This window comes from Ischnura elegans, chromosome 3 (genome assembly GCF_921293095.1).
Source record: "Ischnura elegans chromosome 3, ioIscEleg1.1, whole genome shotgun sequence".
NCBI classification, from domain to species: Eukaryota; Metazoa; Arthropoda; class Insecta; order Odonata; family Coenagrionidae; genus Ischnura; species Ischnura elegans.
The window spans coordinates 129,811,745-129,824,595 of NC_060248.1; the positions used below are offsets into that span (position 1 = coordinate 129,811,745).

Sequence of the window (12,851 nt, forward strand, 5' to 3'; positions counted from 1 at the left end):
CTGAGTAGTCCTAACAGCATGCTATATATCTTCTTAAACTTAAAAGTGGACTTTGAATGGTACGAAAATGCCCGCGGAGCAGAAATTCACATATTTCACTTTCATGTTCATTCGCAAATTTCGCAATTCACAGAAATTCACGGGAATAATGGTGATTAAGTAAGTGGAAGATTTAGTTTCCGTGTACTTTCAAGTGAAACTGCAACCTATACAGGGTTGCCAAACGCCTACCCCATACATAACAAACGCCCGTAAACTGGTATATAGGCCGTGTATTACACATGTTTTATATCGCGTAAAAACCGTTATTACCCGAAAAAAAACCGGAATAAATGGTCTTATGTCCGCTAAAAACCGGATAATACACGTGTTTGCATAAGTAACCCGTTGTAGTTATTGCATCCAGTCAGTGGTCGGAAGTGCGTTTTACGGCACATTGATTACCCTGTAACCATTTCATCGGGCATATCATGAGCAATCTTGGGGATCCCGAGGTTGGAGAAATGTGAAAGATACTTAATTGTTTGGGCTCAAAGTGTGGCAAGCCTTTTTGTATAGACAGCGTAAACTCTAGTCATTTAGAACCAGAAATTACAGTTCAAGGCAGTTACTCTTACAATTGAGTTATGGCAACAGGTGATACGCGTGTTAACAATAATTGCTACCAATTAATAAAAACATCTCGAGCAATTACAACTTGCGTTTTATTTTACAAACAGAACTGAAAGAAAATGAGGAACGAAGAGCAAAGAGAAATAAAAGAACGCCCTCGAGTGGGCTCGAACCACAAACCTTTCGGTAACAAGCCGAACGCGCTAGCCGATTGCGCCACGGGGGCGATAGGGAAAACTATTTCTATTGACCTAACGATTTTTTGGGTGGTATCTAACTATCGCTTGATTAAAAATAAATAGAAAATTTTGTGATTCTGAAAAGTTTCCTAGAGATTCAGAGGGGGTGGATAACATGATTTTTTCGTATCTCAATTCGTTCACACCAAATCTATATATATAAAAGAAAGTCGAAAATCGTGTTAGTTAGAACACTTATAACTCGAGAACGGCTGCACCGATTTCAATGAGATTTGGTTCTTTGGATTCGTCTCAGGCGGGGTTAACATATAGGCCATTAAAAAAGGATAATTTCACAAAAAAAATTCATCTCTTTCCTGTGGACATGCTTTTAGGAGTTATAGTAACACAACAATTGATAAGTCGGTCAAAACTACAAAATAAATAATTTGTTTTGTTTTTACCACTTTAATAACTGAATTTAGTAACAATATAACATTTTAATTACTAAATATATTCAAAATATTAATTAAATTGAAATCACATTTAAAAAATTTAATTCGAGCTAATTGTAAGCCCAGCCGTGGCCCAGCTCGAGTTGACACTTCACTACCGTGTTTGTAAACAAATCTCCAAGCAATTGTTGACAAACGGTAATGTCCGTGTTCCTGTCGAGGAATCGAGTAGTTTTAACTCATTTCCTTGGAATTATTGCAAATTAGTTTCAGTGAGCTCATCAACAAAGAGTTCCAGAATATGATTGATCACCAAAAGAATCAAAGATGGTTGATTTAGCGAGCAAGAACTAAGATGCGGATGACTAAAACGAGGTAAATTCAAATAGTTCGTACTCTGCATGAATTCGAATCTTTTAAGAAGAAGAAATCACCAACTATCTATCTGAATATTTTAAGTCCTTGGACATACCTGGCTTACCAAGGCACGATTTACAGAAAAATGTAGTTTCTGTGTTCATGATCTTTCGAAGCCTAAACCAACCATAACTATCCAACGGAACGTGTTTGGTGATTAAAATAATTGGTAATGAATGTGATTCACGCAACTTCACTCAAAGGAAAATTCAAAGGTGAGGAAGTCCTTATTCCGTAGATTCCATTATGTCAACTCATATGCCCTTTTGAGCTTAAACTTATTCAATTTCGAATTCGTGTTGCATTCGTGATAACGATTAAAAAAATCGCATGGTCAGTCTTTCAGTTTTTGTGTTGTTTGTGCTCATGTGCTAATGAAAACCCATGATTTTCTCATGGTCAATTTAACGTGCTATGTTCACGAGTCGATAAAACATCCTCTGTATTTCTTCCTTCGCTTCAATTGCGTAGCTAGGATAGGGGGTTTTGGGCGCAGCTATTACCACGGGTCTGTAGGGTATAGAAAACTCGCTAAGGTAAGCGGGAAGTGTGGGGGCACTTCCCTCAGACATTTTACAAAATAGATAAACAGTTCAAAATAGTGGGTTTTGCGGCTGTGTGAATAGTTAAATATGTTTTGTTTGTTAGTCATCCGTCCCCCTAACATTAATAACAAAATCTTTGATAAAAAAAATTCTCTAAGCTCTTGGGGGGGGGGGGGGTTATTCCCCAAAACCTCCCCTCGCTGCGTCACTGCTTTGCTTCGCTATATTTATTTAGCTTCATCCGCTTCATCTTGCGCCTGATAACAAAATAAAAACTGTTGTTTATCAGAAGGTGCTTGACGCAAGACATTAAACCCGAATGTGTAGGGCTCACCGTGGTGCGTTTACGCATGCAGTACGTTTACGCAGTGCATTTTTACCAAACAGAGATACTAAAACTGGCGCGCCTTAAGTCATTTAATGCTAATGCTGCCTCATATGGGCTTTTCTTGAACGATTTTGAGCATCAGTCAAGCGTCGGTTTGGGGTTGTGTCAACCTCCCCCCTGAATGGGCCAAGTGTATGCAACGGACTTGGACCTAAAAACATTTTTTTTACAGCTAATAACGCAAATAGCCAACCACTGAATTCGTATAATTTTTATTTCATGAACTGCTTTATTAAACCACAATGCCCAAAATTTCTTAAGCTAAAACGTAAGAAAATTTGTTGAAAAAAATCCGCGTAAACGTGCTCCGATCCACCCTATGTAGATTCAATAAAGAAAATGTCTTTCTGACAAGCAATTTTGGTACTCATTTACGTAGTTTTATTGAATTTTTATCCTTATTTCATTATAATAAATTAAAAATGATTAAAAACGATACAGCCGCTCTTGATTTATAAATGGTGTAAGTAAACTGTAAGTTCATTGATTGTTAGGCGATACGAAGTTCGCCGGGTCAGCTAGTATTAGTATAAATAAGTCAATCAGAGGTAGGCAGTGGGTTTTATAGTAAAATTATGCTACACCTCGACGATAAAGAATTCTAAATACACTTAGTGACATAGATAGAGCTAAAATAATTGTTTTATCACAAGCTACAGCATATATAAAGATAGTAATTAGTTTTAGGAGGTAAAACCTGTGGGTACTTGCATATTTCCTTGGATTTAGAGTAATTTGACTCTATCCGCGAGAATGAATCCAAATCGTATGATGCGACAACCCTTAGATATGTTACTCCTCTTCTGTATCTCACACGGTAATACAACAAACTACACAATACAACACAATCACCACAAGATGCTTCCACAAGTACACCGTCGAACACTTACTCAACATTATGACGCGCGCTGATCCAATGATTGCCAAATTAAGACCTTTTCCTCAATCCTCATACACGAATATAATTAATTCTTCACAATGCACAACGAAAGATTTACGTGTTTTAGATACGTACATAAATCCCTTCCTTCATGTTATTAGAACATGGGAATAATATCTTCTCAAGGCGGAAAAGGCGTGCCAACCACTCAGGATTAAAATTCAACACTCTCATCACACGGCTACCCAGCAACTGAATGATATTCAGAGCCACTACGTACCAATCCGATATATTTTCTCCACCCTCAACTCTGTATTGCGTCATGCGAAGGTACTTACGTTACCACAGTTCATTTAGTATTTAATGCTTTCTGAATTAATCTGAAATCCTTTTTCATTTATCCCGATACACTAATTAAAACGATAGCTCAAGCACTCAAAGAGTATTTTTCATTTTTATAGAGACCCCACGAATTGGGTCAAAGAATTTTCCTTCCCATCAGAAAAAATAGAATCAATTTTTTTTTATTATTTCCTGCAAAATCTGTTTAACCTCCATGTTGAATCAAACTGCAAGAGGAGAAGACTCCCTACCTTTTATTTGCTGCCGGGTCCATCGGCGACAGAGCTCAGCGTTACAACAGCGACTCTCCAAAATAATTATATTCACAAGCACTTCACATCGAACACAACACTGACAATGAATTATTTGATGGACCCTAGACACTTTCACTTTACTCTTTAGCTGATTGAACACTCGCTCAAGCCGATGAGTAACACATTCAGGTAGCTTCACATAATTCCATGAGACATGCACACTGCTTCCATGATAATGAAGAACCAATGATTATTATCCAAGCGTTGAGGCAAAGGCTTGAAGAGATCGCTGACAGCTTGATTTTAGGATTGCATTGTCATTCCCTGAATTAATATAATTGTTCACTCCAACTTTCGCAAACTGTAAAAAAAAGGCATGAAGTTGCTTTCAGCTATAGCACTAAATATTTGGTACTGATGAGAGGAGGAGTTCTTAATCATTATACTCGGAAGGAAAATGAAGACTAAGCCAAGAATGTGGGTGCAAATACTCCAATAATTGTGATAAAATCATATTGCCAAAGAATGTTTCATTCTTGAACAAAATTATCAACAAGTATGATTTAATTTGTAGATTATGATGGATTAAAAGGTTTTTTTTACGAGAACTATAGGACTTACACGTACACTTCAGCGACGGAGGATACACCTCCTTACCCTAACCGAACTGCTGCGAAACTTCACTAGGTATGATGGAATGAGGTGGAGAACCCAAAGTGACGCACTGCTTCTTACTAACATTCATGAGAGGTAATGGAGGGCGGGGAATCACTAAGGATGTCAGGGGAGGTTGCCGTGAACAAACAGCCCGAGTCACAGTCAAAATTGTTGGCCTGATTTTGAGTCGAAGTGCATCGCGAAGGCGTTCGGGAGAGGTTCGGTTGGGGCGTCGTAGGGTGGAGAGCTAGTTGTTAAGGGGAGGTATTGAAGGAGAAGAATAGGGGGTGGGGGAAAGGGAGTCAGGGCGCCACAAAAGAGACCCTCTACATTCCTCTCGTGACATCACATACTTTGGTCACAAGGTTCGTTTTACTGTGAATAGTCGCAGAGTGAGCTCTTGTGTTATCTTAACTTTGTTAAAGCAATGAATTTACAAGTACGAGTTAAAGCGTAAATCTTTAAACCAAATGGCATGAATATGGACGTATATTTTGCAATTATGCGTAATATTACAATGACCGTGCGTTGTGCATGCCGTGGTCCTGGCATTCGTAGCATAAACTGTGGTATCAAGTACTGCAATACATTATTTATTATTTACTATCACCTCTTAATATTCAATATCATTGCATACTTTTTATACTTGGTTGGAGGTCGTGGCTATGGCGGTGGGTGACGAGGTATGTAGTCTTCTGATTCCCCGGAAAACCAACTACCTCAAGTATAGATGGTTTAAAAATAATGGCTAATATTTTATGCCTGAATATTTTTTATTTGTGTACAGTATTTTCTATCTGCTTATTGATCTTCTTGATTTGAGTCAATATTCTGTGCCTGAGTATTTTATATTTTTAAGTACTTTTTGTGTGATTTTTTTCATTTCCGAGGGCTATTTTTTTCAATCGACAATCAATTGAATAAAAGACGAAGTAATTGATTAAAAATCATTTCACTGCTAAATACTAAGAACACTTTCGCTTAATTTTCGTCGCAATCACCTCGGCGATTGACGTTATTCATAGATCGTTGCTGCGAATGCCTTTCAATGAATTTTACCGGTATCCTGAATCTAATCGTCCGCTTCATAGCGCTTCCCTCCTAGGCAAATTGTCACTCCGGCGAAATATGCAAGTCAAAAATTACCATTTCATTATCGAACGGAGTGTGATCGTGAAAGCCCCAGTGAAATTGCTCAAAGAACAGTTGGATTGTACCAGCGCTTAGAGGACGGGCGTTGTCATGTATCAGAACACTTCCACAATTCAGCACGTCTCCTATTTTATTTTGAACGGCTCCGCGAAATCGGCGTGTTTTCTACACTGCCCAGTTGCATTTATCGTTAAACCCGGCAGAATGAATTCAAAAAGTAACACACCTTATTGGTTCCAAAACAGAGTAGCATAATATTATAACTGTTTAAGGATCGCAGGAATGTTATTGGTTTGCTTGGTGACTTTTAATGCCTCATTTGATTTGACTGTAACTTTGTTTCAGGTGTTTCTTATGGAATCCGTCTCATCTTTAGTAACAGTTGGTTTTTAAAAAAGTTCTCTTTTATTGGCATGAAGGTAAAGAAATGTCAATGCTTAACCCATTCGTCAAGTTTCGTCGTTGTCACTCCACGGTTCTCACTAAGCGATATAATTAATGGTTGTGATATCTACATCTACATAATACCCTGCGAGCCACCTCTAGGGTATTTGGCAGGGGGTGACAAATCACCAACATGCAGCATGCAAGAGGACCGCCACATGCACACCGCACGGTCATAGAAATATTACGCAGACTAGCAAAATATACATGCTTATTCATAAAAAACTTGCTAATGGTTAGTAATTCCTAAAGCAAATACATGCAAGGTTAGAACTATGAAAAAAATATACAATGAGTAATCCTGGCACGCGACGCCATTAATCCTATCAATTGAGACAACGTTGCTATCCTTAATAGTACGAGGGAATAATGACATTTTAAATCTCTCTCTTTTGCAGTCTTTTTATTTTATTCTCATGATCACGTCTACTATAGTGCGGTGGTAAAGGATGTGATTCACGTCGTCTGAGAAAATATCTTCTTCGAATTTCCTAAGTAATTTAAGCCTATACTTCGATCTACGCTCCTGTATAGATTCCCATCCTGACTCGTGTAACACACTGGAAACGCTGCACTTTTCATCGTAACAACTCACCACAAATCTGGCCGCCCTGCGCTGTACTCGATTGATTTCAGCTGTTAGTCCTACTTCGTCAGGGTCCCATACGCTAGCAGCATATTCTAAGTGAGTCAACTTGCTTATTTTTTCACCTTTTTCGGCATTTACCGAGAATTCTTTTTACAAACCCCAGTTTACGGTTAGCTTTCCCGCATACTTCACGTATGTGTTTAGTAACACTGTTTACTCTACCAAAGATCCCGGGTAATGGTGACCCCCAAGTATTTAACGGATTCGGCATCCGATAGTGGAATACCGTCAGTGGTGTAGCTCCTCTTTGAAGATATATCCTTTTCCCAAAAATTCATCACCATACACTTTTCAAGATTCAATTCTAACCCCCAAGTACTGCACCAGTCATTTATGGCAACGAGGTCCTTTTCTAATGCTAGACTATCGCTATGGTAGTAAACTTCTCTGTATACAACTACATCATCTGCGAAGAGGCGGATTTTGCTCGTGACCACGGTGGTTATATCATTAATGTGAAGAAGGAACAAAAGAGGGCCGATAACACTTTCTTGGGGTACTCCTGAGGTAGCTTGAATTGTATCCGACCTAACTCCATCCAAAACAACCCTTTGTTTGCAATCGTTTAGGAAGTCTTTGATCCAACCAATTACGTGTGTATCTATGCTGTATGCTTCCAACTTTTGAATCAACTTTAAATGCGGAACCTTATCGAATGCCTTTCTGAAGTCTCAAAATATGGCGTGGACTTGAACATGTCTGTCACCCGCGGATAAGATATCGTGAACTATAAGAGCAAGTTGAGTTTCACATGACCTACCTTTTCTAAATCCGTGCGGTTCTTTTGCTAACAGATTTTGGCTATCATGACCCATTATTGAACTGAAAATAATATGTTCCAATATTTTGCAAGAAATCGAAGTAAGTGAAATCGGACGGTAATTATTAGGCTTTTCCCTATCCCCACCTTTAAATATGGGCGTGACGTTCGCTATTTTCCAATGTTTAGGGACTGTGTGTTCTGCTAGAGATTTTTCGAAAACTATCTTCAAGTAAGGCGCTATCTCTGATGCTGATTCCTTTTCCACTCGAGCTGGAATGGTATTTCTAATGAGGCTTGTTACTCGCATTAAACGGACAACTTATGTTCGCAGATGACTGAGCTTGTGGTAAGGAGGGCGTGGAGTTGCCCGCTGTGTGTAATATCCTTCGGGATTACTCATACGATCCATGCACTAGAATGGAATTGCACTCAGCGTCCAAAAGAACGGAAGGGCTGGCGGGCGCAGAGCCACCGATCGCTTTCTCCCTTCCGCAGATCCTGCATCCGAGTCAGTGGTCGTCAAAGTGAACCTGCTATCTCCCCATGTCCAACCGAGAGAACATCTGTGGCCCAAGTCCAGGAGAGCGCGGCTTGCGATGGTCTAGGGGGACAGAGATAAGTCGGTGTGTTCCTGGAATGAGCGGGTGACGGCCATTGGGAAGGCGGACAGATGAGGAAAAAAAAACGTTCTTTTCATCAAATTCTAATCTCAAATAGTATTCTCTGATATCCATATTATCTGAACTCTACTTAATCTAAAATTTAGAGAAACTTCCTTTCACACGTTTGAATTAATGTTTAATTAGCCATTCTTCAATGGACATCAAGCCATTTTAGAATTACGTGTAGGGCGTTATGTTACTAAAGACAAAATTAATCCAACATTCTCAATATCGTCGATTTTAATACCTGCCACATGTTTCTGAAGGAAAATTTCTCCGCGACCTAGGCATAATACGATAACATGAAAAACTTTTGAAAATTCCAAATTTGAAATAGCATAAAGCCTAGCATGTGGCAGGGGGTGTTAGTGTAGGGATTATGATCCGTTTACACATAAAAATGAAGTGCTCTAACGAAGTTGGGACTAGCGTTTACTAAAGTCCATTATGGTGCGGGGGAAAAACGAATTCCCATATATATCCGTTCGGCAAAAAATATCTCTTAATTTATCGTTTTTATCGGACCTGGAAATATAGTGTGGCTCTAATATTATGTTCTTCATGTCGCTCTTAAAAATACCCTTTCTCAATTGTTCACGCAATATAAGATTAGCGCGCAGCCTCCGAGTCTCCAGCGGCTCCCAGCCTAGTTCGCTTAACATCTGGGTAACGCTGTCTGTACGCCCGTAGCTGCTTTTGACGAAACGCGTAGCCTTCCTTTGTATTTTACTCAGTTCCGGATTATGTCTTTCTGCACCGGATCCCATGCGCTCGCTGCATATTCAAGTTGCGGCCGGACGAGTGCGAAATAGCACCTTTCTTTTACTTTCTCATCCGAAAATCTTCCCACAATACGCTGGACGAATCCTAATTTCTTCATGGCTATGCCGCAAATAATCCTTATGTGTGTTCCCCACTAGAGGTTCGACGTAACTCCCAGGTACTTCACTTCGTCTAATGCCTTTATGTTAATACCATCCACTGCATAAACATGGTTATAGTTGGACGAATTCCGCAAGAAATGTGCCGTCATTCATTTGCTCAGGTTAAATTCGAGTTCCCACTCTTGGTTCCACAAATTATCGTTGCTTTAGTCCGATGATAGAATATCATTGTCAAAATGATCACTAATTTCGCGATAGATGACAGCGTCGCGACGCGTCGTCAGAAAATAAATGTATATTATTGCTAATGCGGGAGCAGAGATGATTAATGTATACAATGGACAAAAAGGGGCCGATTACGCTTCCTTGTGGAACACATGATGTAACCTTACTCCGTCAGAGCTAATTTCGTCATGAACTACTTTTTGTGTACGATCACTGAGAAAGTCGTGAATCCAGTTTACCACTGTATTGTTTAATCGGCATGACTGTAATTTTTATAAAAGTTTGTTGTGAAGTGCCGTGTCGAAAGCTTTCTTAAAATCTAGAGATAGTGCATCAACTTGTCTTTTCGATTCACCAGATTTTAGAACATCGTAAAGAAAGAGCGCGATCTATGTTTCGCATAATCTATCTTCTCGGAATCCGTTCTGACAGTCATGGAGGAAGTTACTCTGTCAAAGTAAGTCATGATATTGCTCAAGACGATATGCTCAAGTATCTTCCCTATATTCGAGGTTAATGAAACTGGACGGTGGATGCCTGGGTCGTGTCTGTTTTGTCTTTTTGAATATTGGTGTAACGCTTGAAATTTTCCAGTCTAGCGGTAAATTTGTTATGTTATAATGTAGTGGACTAATTCCGATTTTTTTCAAACACAGCACCTCACAAGCAGCATCACCATGAAATCCGCTGTACCAGCAATGTAATGGACAACGAGAGTGCATCGCAAGACAACTCATTGGACTCTCTTCGTCATCTATTCAGCAACCCTGATAAGGACACGGTGGTCTCTTTGGGGGTTTTATCGGCTTCCCTAAAGTTTCGGACGAATACCAGATCACAAGGCATCACGGAAGAAGAGAGTTCCAGATGATTTTGATTTAACTATGTCCGCCACATGGTCATTAATAAATGTATTAAATAATAATAACTTATTGACAAGTCTTGACGACGAATAGATAATATAGCGAGGATCTATTGTATTTATCTATGATAACTTATTGAATGAGGTTCATGGTTCAATGTTGGGACAAGTCACAATTTTGCTGTAGAATATTGTAATGCAAAAATTTGTGTCGATGCCAAAATTTGTACCATTAGCATTTTGTAACTAACCATCAGAGTTACTTACTTGATTTCAGCAGATTAAATGTATAATAATGATTTAGTAATAAATAAAGATGAAACATCAGCGTCGATGGAGCAGCAGCAGCGGAAAGAATTAAAAGGTAAAGGTAAAGTCGGAGGGAAGATGAGGAAGAGGACGGCCAAGGCTGGAGAGGGAAGGAGGCTATGTGGAGAGATTGGCAGCCCATCGCGGGCTGAGTATAAACGATGAGAAGCCGCTCGCTCAGAATAGGAGGGAGTTTAGAAAGTGGTTGTTGGAACCCGACGCCTAACAGCATAAGGGGATAAGAGAAATAAGAGGTAAGGATAAAGTTGTTCTATCCTATTAGCATTTATGGTAACGTGATAGAACATTAGAGATAGGCCTTGTAATGGTGGCTTGACATATCTCTCGAAGAACAGAGTGATTTATTCCAAACGCCCTCCTATTAGTTCTACGGCAAGCAAGGTGCAATCTTTGAAAAATATCCGCCTCCGAGTACTTGTATCCGGTATTATAACTGTGTATAAATAGTATCTGTATCCGGTAACAGAGTATGAAACCACTTTAGTTATCACATCAACCAGACCCCAGAGTTTAAGGAATATATTATTTGCTTTGTTATAGAGTTTGTTTGTTAATAAAAAAGTCCGTTTCCCTACTTTAAGCACACGATTTAGGTCCATTCTCCGTAGTAGTATATGGAACGCACTAAAAAAAAAGAAACCTTTCAGTGCACCTCTTTCAGTGCCCAGCGATTGCATAATAAGAGTCATTCTTAGTAATGTTTATTAATTTTTCTTTCTGATGATTATTTTCTATCACTATTATACCTGTTATCCACATATAAAAGTGAATGAGACCATATTGCATCCACGCGTTTGCCGCGTCGCCGTACTCTCCGCCGCCGCGGGCCAGAACCGGAGTCGACCGCACGCTCGAAAAAACGATTTAAAATTCGGGGTTGCAAGTTGGTGCAAGGTTTTACTACTAATGATTTACAATAAAGAAGCTTCAAAGAACGACATGATATAAGTTACTTAGTGAAAGTCGATGATAATATCTACTTTTTATCTACGTTTATGTAAAAAAAGGGCTGAAAACAGGCTCCGCCGTTTTGTAATATATCTATGGTTATTGATGAAACAAAATCTTTAAAAACCCTTCAAATGAAAGAAAAAGAAGTGTCAATTAATATGGTGTAACAGTTTTGTCGATAAAACTATTCATGAAACCACTGCACGAGGATAAAGTCGGCAATTTTCAGAAAAAATCTAGGGTCGTCGTTTTTCGCTAAATTTGTTCAACTTTGACCTCACATATATTGTTAACGTGAAAACACAGGAAATGAATAATCTGGAAAGGTATGTACAATTTATTTGAAAATATATTAGCGAAGTTTCAACTTCCTAGGTCAAAAAAATAGAGTTTGAGGTTTTGGCCAGCTTTTTTCGATTCTAGCCCACGGTGCGTCGGCAAAATTTACATTTCAACTTAAATACCTGCACTCCAAGATTCAAATTTTATATTAAAATATGGAGGTCAGGAAAAGGAAATAATTTTTTTTTCCACATCCCTCGTTGGGAACTCTATTATCATCGTGCACACTCTTTAAAAATGATAGGGTAAATCATTAAATAAAATATTTTTATGGTGTGAATAAATCCATAAAAGTCGTAAGGAATACCTTAGTAAACTATATCATCGACTGATTGCGGTATTCATGGTAAATTCTTGCCCTGCCCGGGAGTGTCGACCGGTGTCGAGAAATCTCGAAGGGGCGAGACTTCTCGACTCTCGTCAAGACTCTCGACCCAAGCGAGACTCTCGTCGCGCCGAGAGTCTCGTCCCGACAATGCCGAGAAATGCAATTCTCGTCTCGACCGCCGAGACGAGACTCTCGCATAGCACTAGTAACGAGTCGCAATCAATGCATTTCGTTTTCTTTCATGAAGGAAACTCCCCTATTGAAAGATTTTTCTTTTTCCATAGAAAAATCTTCCCCTTTCCGTCGATACAATAAAGTGGGGTTTCGCTAGTAGTTGCCCACGCCGCCCTAATGACGGCGTTGGGCTTTCCCTATCCTTTCCCTTCGGAGGCGTCGGCGGGGGGGCGAGAAAGAGAGTAATGGAGGTCTTGTTTAGTGTATGAAGGATGACAGCTAGTGTAGTGCAAGCATTGCCGTTTTTTGGTGGGTTTAAGATGAACCAAATCGCATCTTTTGCTCCTGCTCTTTGA

The 12,851-nt window shown here is 39.4% G+C and overlaps 1 non-coding gene across 1 annotated transcript; it reads right to left on the reverse strand.

Annotated features, from left to right (window-relative positions):
- Positions 1 to 764: 764 nt before the first annotated feature.
- On the reverse strand, positions 765 to 838 carry Trnat-ugu. Its single transcript has one exon. It is a non-coding gene; the product is annotated as a tRNA-Thr (tRNA).
- Positions 839 to 12,851: the final 12,013 nt, after the last annotated feature.